The following is a 10,053-nucleotide window of genomic DNA, read 5'->3' on the forward strand; positions in this document are numbered from 1 at the left end:
CGGATGGTATCGGCCGATCTTTAAAAAAAGTATCGGTATCGCCGATTCCGATACCGGAAGTCCCATTCAAGTCTATGGGACTTCCGGTATCGGAATAAGAAAAACCCTTTCCTGCCCTTGTACAGCCTCTCTGGGGTCTGTACGGGCCTTTCGGGGGGCTGTGCCGGCCTGCCAGGGGGTCTGTGCAGGCTCCGGTGGTCTGTGCCGGCCTGCCGGTGGTCTGTGCAGGCTCCGGGGGGCTGTGCCGGCCTGCCGGGGGGCTGTGCCGGCCTGCCGGGGGGCTGTGCAGGCTCCGGGGGGCTGTGCCGGCCTGCCGGGGGGCTGTGCCGGCCTGCCGGTGGTCTGTGCAGGCTCCGGGGGTCTGTGCAGGCATCGTCCGATGGGACTACAAGTCCCATCGGGCGATGCCTGCTACCATGACAGTGATTGACACATTAGCCAATGATGGGACAGTAGTAGTCCCATCATCCGGCTAATGTGTTAAATGTAAAAAAAAAAAAAAAAAAAAAAAAAAAAATTACATGCTACATACATACAACATGCATACTACATACATGCTACATTCATACTACATACTACATACATGCTACATTCATACTACATAAATACTACATGCAACATACATACTACATATATACTACATGCATACTACATACATACTGCATGCTACATACATACCACATATATACTACATACATACTACATGCATGCTACATGCATGCTACATGCTACATACATAACACATATATACTACATGCATGCTACATACATACTACATACATACTACATGCTACATACATACTACATATATACTACATACATACTACATACATACTACATGCATGCTACATGCATGCTACATACATACCACATACATAACACATATATACTACATGCATGCTACATACATACTACATGCTACATACATACCATATACATACTACATGCATGCTACATACATACTACATGCATGCTACATACATACTACATGCTACATACATACTACATATATACTACATGCATGCTACATACATACTACATGCATGCTACATACATACTACATGCTACATACATACCACATACATACTACATATATACTACATGCATGCTACATACATACTGCATGCTACATGCATGCTACATACATACTACATACATACTACATGCTACATACATACCACATATATACTACATACATACAATACATTCATACAATACATACATAGACATACAGTACATATAACATAGAGTAACATACTTACCAATACTTGTCACATTGTTCCCCGAAGCCATTGTCTTTTCCGGAATAAATATTAACATAACAAACCACAAAAATACTCACCCACGATCCGAAGCAGTCCACGAGTGTGTCCCACGACGATCTTGGGTAGAGAACTGCAGCATCAGCTGTTGCTGCCGTTCTCTACGGGCTGCAGGAATCCAATGACGGAAGGTAGGTATCCTTCCGCACTGTATTCCTCCGCCACTTAAAAAAAAAAAAAGTCCCTAGTCTCACTTTATGCCATTGCTGTGTGGGAAATTCCCACGCAGCAATGGCATAAAGTGAGACTAGGGACTTTTTTTTTTTTAAGTGGCGGAGGAATACAGTGCGGAAGGATACCTACCTTCCATCATTGGATTCCTGCAGCCCGTAGAGAACGGCAGCATCATCTGATGCTGCAGTTCTCTACCCAAGATCGTCGTGGGACACACTCGTGGACTGCTTCGGATCGTGGGTGAGTATTTTTGTGGTTTGTTATGTTAATATTTATTCCGGAAAAGACAATGGCTTCGGGGAACAATGTGACAAGTATTGGTAAGTATGTTACTCTATGTTATATGTACTGTATGTCTATGTATGTATTGTATGAATGTATTGTATGTATGTAGTATATATGTGGTATGTATGTAGCATGTAGTATGTATGTAGTATGTATGTAGCATGCATGTAGCATGTAGTATGTATGTAGCATGCATGTAGTATATATGTAGTATGTATGTAGCATGCATGTAGTATATATGTAGCATGTATGTAGTATGTATGTGGTATGTATGTAGCATGTAGTATGTATGTAGCATGCATGTAGTATATATGTAGTATGTATGTAGCATGTAGTATGTATGTAGTATGTATGTAGTATGTATGTGGTATGTATGTAGCATGTAGTATGTATGTAGCATGCATGTAGTATATATGTAGTATGTAGTATGTATGTAGTATGTATGTGGTATGTATGTAGCATGTAGTATGTATGTAGCATGCATGTAGCATGCATGTAGTATGTATGTAGCATGCATGTAGTATGTATGTAGCATGCATGTAGTATGTATGTAGTATGTATGTAGTATGTATGTAGCATGCAGTATGTATGTAGCATGTATGTAGTATGTATGTAGTATATATGTAGTATGTATGTAGCATGTAGTATGTATGTAGCATGCATGTAGTATATATGTAGTATGTATGTAGCATGCATGTAGTATGTATGTAGTATGTATGTAGTATGTATGTAGCATGCAGTATGTATGTAGCATGTATGTAGTATGTATGTAGTATATATGTAGTATGTATGTAGCATGTATGTAGTATGTATGTAGTATATATGTAGTATGTATGTAGCATGCATGTAGTATGTATGTGGCATGTAGTATGTATGTAGCATGCATGTAGTATGTATGTAGCATGTATGTAGTATGTATGTAGTATATATGTAGTATGTATGTAGCATGTAGTATGTATGTAGCATGCATGTAGTATGTATGTAGTATTTTTTTTTTTTTTTTTTAACATTTAACACATTAGCCGGATGATGGGACTACCACTGTCCCATCATTGGCTAATGTGTCAATCACTGTCATGGTAGCAGGCATCGCCCGATGGGACTTGTAGTCCCATCGGACGATGCTTGCACAGACCCCCGGACATCAGCACAGCCCCCCGGCAGGCCGGCACAGCCCCCCGGCAGGCCGGTACAGACCCCCACAGGGTGCACAGACCACCGGCAGGCCGGCACAGCCCCCCGGCAGGCCGGTACAGACCCCGGGCAGTCCACACAGCCCCCCGGCAGGCCGGCACAGCCCCCCGGCAGGCCGGCAGAGACCCCCGGAAGGCCCGAAATGACGGCGCATCATGATGCGCACACACCGCGCATCATGATGACGTCAGGCCGTCAATCAACTGAACTTCCGATTCCGATGCCGAATTCCGATATTGAAAAAATATCGGAAGTCGGTATCGGAATTCCGATACAGCAAGTATCGGCCGATACCCGATACTTGCGGTATCGGAATGCTCAACACTAGTTAGGAGCTGTTATGCAAAAAGGTAAAATTTGCCATTTCCATATTTCCTGTCTTTTAATTTGAGATACATGGATTTATAGGCTATATATCTATGCATAGCCTGGTCTGGGATACTAACTAATTTAAGAGTCTTTTATATAAGTCGCACTCTTAAATAAAGCCACTATGATTTTGCCATGGCCTGCTGCTCCTCGTGTATCACCCTGTGAAGAGCTTTTCGAGGTTGACAAATCTGCATGTGTGTACTGATGGCTTCTCTTTTTTGTAGCACCCTATTTTATCCTTCTAGTCCTGTTAGATCAGAACATGCAAAAATATCTTTCAGAAATGAGCTCTGGTTTAATAGATGCAACACTCCCTCTAGTGGATACAATACAAATTGCAACACTATTCATTTTAAAAGTGAAAAGGCTAAATGCTGCTCATACATTTCTACGTTACATCTAAACTGATCTTGTATATGATCCTGAAATTTCACACCACTCATGCTATGATATGTTTTATTTGCTCATCTGTAAAAGAGATAATTCAGTGATGCAAACAAAAACATTTTTGCTATACACTGTGCAGCCACAGTATTAACCCCTAACCCCCGGAGGTATTTTCATTTTTGTATTTTTGTTTTTCGCTCCCCTTCTTCCCAGAGCCATAACTTTCTTACTTTTCCGTAAATATGGCCATTTGAGGGCTTGCTTTTTTGGCGGGAAGAGTTGTACTTTTGAACATACCATTGGTTTTACCATGTCGTGTACTAGAAAACGGGAAAAAAAAGTCCAAGTGCGGTGAAATTACAAAAAAAAGTGCAATCTCACAGTTGTTTTTTGTTTGGCTTTTTTGCTAGGCTCACTAAATGCTAAAACTGACCTGCCATTATGATTCTCCAGGTAATTACGAGTTCATAGACACTAAACATGTCTAGGTTCTTTTTTATCTAAGTGGTGAACAAAAATCTTAACTTTGTTTAAAAAAAAAAAAATGCGCCATTTTCCGAGACCCGTAGTGTCTAAGTTTTTCATGATCTCGGGTTGGGTGAGGGCTTATTTTTTTGCGTGCTGAGCTGACGTTTTTAATGAAACCATGTTGGTGCAGATACGATCTTTTGATGACCTGTTATTGCATTTTAATGCAATGTCGCGGCGACCAAAAAAACATAATTCTGGCATTTTGACTTTTTTTGTCTCTAAGCCGTTTAGCGATCAGGTTAATCCTTTTTTTATTGATAGATCGGGCGATTCTGAATGTGGTGATACCAAATATGTGTAAGTTTGTTTTTTTATTGTTTTATTTTGAATGAGGCGAAAGGGGGGTTGATTTGAACTTTAATATTTTTAAAAATATTTTATTTTTGCTTTTGGCATGCTTCAATAGTCTCCATGGGTGGGAAAATAGAAGCTGCTTAATCCGATTGGCTCTGCTACATACAGGCGATGATCAGATCGCCTGTATGTAGCAGAATTGCTGACTTGCAATGAACGCCAACCACCGGGTGGTGCTCATCGCAATCCGGCAGTGACAATCATAGAGGTCTGCTGGAGACCTCTGGTTGTCATGCCATCCCAATGATGACCAGCGATCACGTGACAGGGTCACCGATGGGTGGGATTTCTGGCACGCTTGCTGGAAGCGTGCGTTAAATGCTGCTGTCAGAGTTTGACATCGGCATTTAACTAGTTAACAGCCACGGGTGGATCGAGTTTCCACCCGCGGCTGTTAGAGGCACATGTCAGCTGTTCAAAAACAGGGAAAGATGTGGGCTCACCCCAGAGCCCACATCAATGGGAGGAAGTCCGACATCAGCGTACTATTACGTCCCATGTAGGAAACAGGTTAAAATGGCTGTAATATGGAAAACTGACTGTTTTTTACCTACTGGTCCTCGCACGTCTACAGGTACAACATCAGGTATGATGACATCCCATCCATCAATCACGTAATCCTGCAATCAATCAGTGACCAGACGACTGAATAGGCGGAATGTTATCACCGCTATCAGAATGGCAGTGTTGGTGCTGCAATAAAAAGCCTCTACCATACCTCCCAATGTTCCAAAATTTTATGCCATGCCATTAACCACACCCTTAGCCACAGTCATTTACCATTTTATCTTCTTATGGATACATGAAAAATAGAAAGTGATAAATATGGGTAAAACAGAAATTACTGAAAAAAGGAAACCCTCAAAACATAATGAAATTGCATTTTTTTAGCATAAAATGTATGGTGTTCTTCAAAATTAGAATTTGCCTTCCAAAAACAAGCAATCATATGGCTATTTTAAAGGAAAGATAAAAACATTATGGCTTTTGGAAGAAGGGAAGGGAAAATTTTATTTATTATATCATTGTATCATATGTTCAGAAAAAAATAGGTTTATGTGTGTATATATATATATTTATATATATACTGTATTTAGGTTTGAACTAATATCACCTATATTATAGAGCAAGGTACATAGAGACATGGTGGTATATACCAGTACACAACAATCCAACCCCATATCAACAATTTTTACCTTAAAGGGAACCTGTCACCTCATTTTTCAGCTATAAAGTTGTGGCCACTGCCTTTCGGGGCTTAACTACAGCATTCTAGAATGCTGTAGATAAGCCCCCGATCTAACCTGAAAGAGAAGAAAAGCAAGTTTTATTATACTCACCCAGGGGCGGTCCGGTCCTAGGGGGTCGCAGGTCTGGGTCCGGCGCCTCCCATCTTCATGCGATGTCGTCATCTTCCTTGCTTCGTGTCGTGGCTCCTGATCTGTGCTGCTGGTAAACGCATCCAGGTGTTAGAATGGCCAAGTCAAAGTCCAGACCTGAATCCAATCGAGAATCTGTGGAAAGAGCTGAAAACTGCTGCTGCTGCTCGAGCTGTTTGCCAAGGAAGAATGGGCAAGAATTTCAGTCTCGATGTACAAAACTGATAGAGACATACCCCAAGCGACTTGCAGCTGTAATCACAGCAAAAGGTGGCGCAACAAAGTATTAAGTTAAAGGAGTCGAATAATATTGCTCGCCTTACTTTTCAGTATTTGATTTTCCACAAACATTTAAAGTAACCAATAAATTTCGTTCAACTTCACAATTGTGTTCCACTTGTTGTTGATTCTTCACCAAAAATTTACATTTGGTATCTTTATGTTTGAAGCATGATATGTGGGAAAAGGTTGAAAAGTTCCAGGGGGCCGAATACTTTCGCAAGGCACTGTATATATATATATATATATATATATATACAGTGGGGCAAAAAAGTATTTAGTCAGTCAGCAATAGTGCAAGTTCCACCACTTAAAAAGATGAGAGGCGTCTGTAATTTACATCATAGGTAGACCTCAACTATGGGAGACAAACTGAGAAAAAAAAATCCAGAAAATCACATTGTCTGTTTTTTTTCATTTTATTTGCATATTATGGTGGAAAATAAGTATTTGGTCAGAAACAAAATCTCATCTCAATACTTTGTGATATATCCTTTGTTGGCAATGACAGAGGTCAAACGTTTTCTGTAAGTCTTCACAAGGTTGCCACACACTGTTGTTGGTATGTTGGCCCATTCCTCCATGCAGATCTCCTCTAGAGCAGTGATGTTTTTGGCTTTTCGCTTGGCAACACGGACTTTCAACTCCCTCCAAAGGTTTTCTATAGGGTTGAGATCTGGAGACTGGCTAGGCCACTCCAGGACCTTGAAATGCTTCTTACGAAGCCACTCCTTCGTTGCCCTGGCGGTGTGCTTTGGATCATTGTCATGTTGAAAGACCCAGCCACGTTTCATCTTCAATGCCCTTGCTGATGGAAGGAGGTTTGCACTCAAAATCTCACGATACATGGCCCCATTCATTCTTTCATGTACCCGGATCAGTCGTCCTGGCCCCTTTGCAGAGAAATGGCCCCAAAGCATGATGTTTCCACCACCATGCTTTACAGTGGGTATGGTGTTTGATGGATGCAACTCAGTATTCTTTTTCCTCCAAACACGACAAGTTGTGTTTCTACCAAACAGTTCCAGTTTGGTTTCATCAGACCATAGGACATTCTCCCAAAACTCCTCTGGATCATCCAAATGCTCTCTAGCAAACTTCAGACGGGCCCGGACATGTACAGGCTTAAGCAGTGGGACACGTCTGGCACTGCAGGATCTGAGTCCATGCTGGCGTAGTGTGTTACTTATGGTAGGCCTTGTTACATTGGTCCCAGCTCTCTGCAGTTCATTCACTAGGTCCCCCCGCGTGGTTCTGGGATTTTTGCTCACCGTTCTTGTGATCATTCTGACCCCACGGGGTGGGATTTTGCGTGGAGCACCAGATCGAGGGAGATTATCAGTGGTCTTGTATGTCTTCCATTTTCTAATTATTGCTCCCACAGTTGATTTCTTCACTCCAAGCTGGTTGGCTATTGCAGATTCAGTCTTCCCAGCCTGGTGCAGGGCTACAATTTTGTTTCTGGTGTCCTTTGACAGCTCTTTGGTCTTCACCATAGTGGAGTTTGGAGTCAGACTGTTTGAGGGTGTGCACAGGTGTCTTTTTATACTGATAACAAGTTTAAACAGGTGCCATTACTACAGGTAATGAGTGGAGGAAAGAGGAGACTCTTAAAGAAGAAGTTACAGGTCTGTGAGAGCCAGAAATCTTGATTGCTTGTTTCTGACCAAATACTTATTTTCCACCATAATATGCAAATAAAATGAAAAAAAAACCAGACAATGTGATTTTCTGGATTTTTTTTTCTCAGTTTGTCTCCCATAGTTGAGGTCTACCTATGATGTAAATTACAGACGCCTCTCATCTTTTTAAGTGGTGGAACTTGCACTATTGCTGACTGACTAAATACTTTTTTGCCCCACTGTATATATATATATATATATATATATATATACAGGGGTTGGACAAAATAATGGAAACACCTGGAAACATGACCAAAAGTTAGTTATGGTGTAGGTCCACCTTTTGTGGCGATTACAGCCTCAATTCTCCGAGGTATGGATTCATACAAGGTGTGAATTGTTTCCAAAGGAAGTTTAGCCCATTCTTCAGTTAAAACACCCTCCAGTTCTTTGAGCGACGATGGCGGCGGAAATCGGCGTCTAACTTGAATCTCTAAAATCGACCATAAATGCTCAATAATGTTGAGGTCTGGGGATTGTGGGGGCCAGATGAGATGCTCAACTTCATTAGAATGTTCCTTGTGCCATGCTTTAACGATTCTAGCTGTATGAATTGGTGCATTATCATCCTGAAAGATGGCGCTCCCCCTCCGGGAACAGTGCTTGAACCATAGGATGCACTTGGTCGCCCAAAATGCCTAAATAATCTTGGCTGTTAATTCTTCCATGAAGGGATATCATTGGCCCAGCGGATCTCCATGAAATAGCACCCCAGATCATCACAGAACCTCCGCCATGTTTTACGGTTGGGAGAAGGCAGTCTGGATGGAATGCTTCTTTCGGCTGTCTCCAAACGTACACTCGGCCGGAGGTCAGAAATAGGGTAAACGATAATTCGTCTGAGAATATCATGTTTCCACTGCTCGAGGGACCAATTCTGGAGGTTTCTACACCACTCTAAACGCTTGGAAACATTTGTCATTGAGAGCAGCGGTTTTCGAATTGCAGCTCTTCCGTGGAATCCAGATTTGTGCAGCTCCCGACAAACAGTTTTCGTGGAAACTGGGTTCTGTAGGTGTTCATTGAGCTCAGCAGTGATTTTCGGAGCCGTGGTCTTGCGATCCTCTCTCACAATTCACTTTAGAGTCCGACGGTCTCTCTCAGTCAACTTCGACTTTCGGCCGGACCTGTGCTTTGCTGCGGGCATTTTTCCTTCTCTTTCAAATGCAGTCATTACTTTGGAGACAGTACCTCTTGACACGCCAAGCATTCGGGCACTTTCTGTTACACTAGCGCCTGCCATACGAGCACCAACAATTTGGCCTCTTTGAAAATCTGAGAGGTCTGCCATTGGTATCAGGTTTTCATCAATGTTCTTACAATTCTGCAAAACAAACAGTTAATTTACATACACATATCACATAACACAAATAATCAACTACAAAACATTACCATATGTCACGGTTTGCATGTTTATAACATGTTCGAAGATTATGATGCCAAAACGTTAGGTGTTTCCATTATTTTGTCCAACCCCTGTATATATATATATATATATATATATATATATATATACATATATATATATTTTTTTTAATGTGCATTTTTCAAATGTCTAATGTGTTCGGATGCCCTTAAGGCTGAATACTGATGAGTGTTTAAAAATTTGTCCAGAAAATCTGACAATATTCATCTGAATAATTATTTATATTGCATATCATCTGTGTGCCATCCTTGTGTAATTCATACAATGGGTACGGAAAGTATTGAGACCCCCTTTAAATTTTTCACTCTTTGTTTCATTGCAGCCATTTGGTAAATTCAAGAAAGTTAATTTTTTTCTCATTAATGTACACTCTGCACCCCATCTTGATGGAAAAGAATAGAAATGTAGAAATTTTTGCAAATTTATTAAAAAAGAAAAACCAAAATATCTCAAGGTCATAAGTATTCAGACCCTTTGCTTAGACACTCATATTTAAGTCACATGCTGTCCATTTCCTTTTGATCCTCCTTGAGATGGTCCTACTCCTTCTTTGGAATCCAGCTGTGTTTAATTAAACTGATAGGACTTGATTTGGAAATGCACACACCTGTCTATATAAGACCTCACAGCTCACAGTGCATGTCTGACCAAATGAGGTCAAAGGAACT

This window comes from Dendrobates tinctorius, unplaced genomic scaffold (genome assembly GCF_039654945.1).
Source record: "Dendrobates tinctorius isolate UK_male_01 unplaced genomic scaffold, ASM3965494v1 ptg000001l, whole genome shotgun sequence".
NCBI classification, from domain to species: domain Eukaryota; kingdom Metazoa; phylum Chordata; class Amphibia; order Anura; family Dendrobatidae; genus Dendrobates; species Dendrobates tinctorius.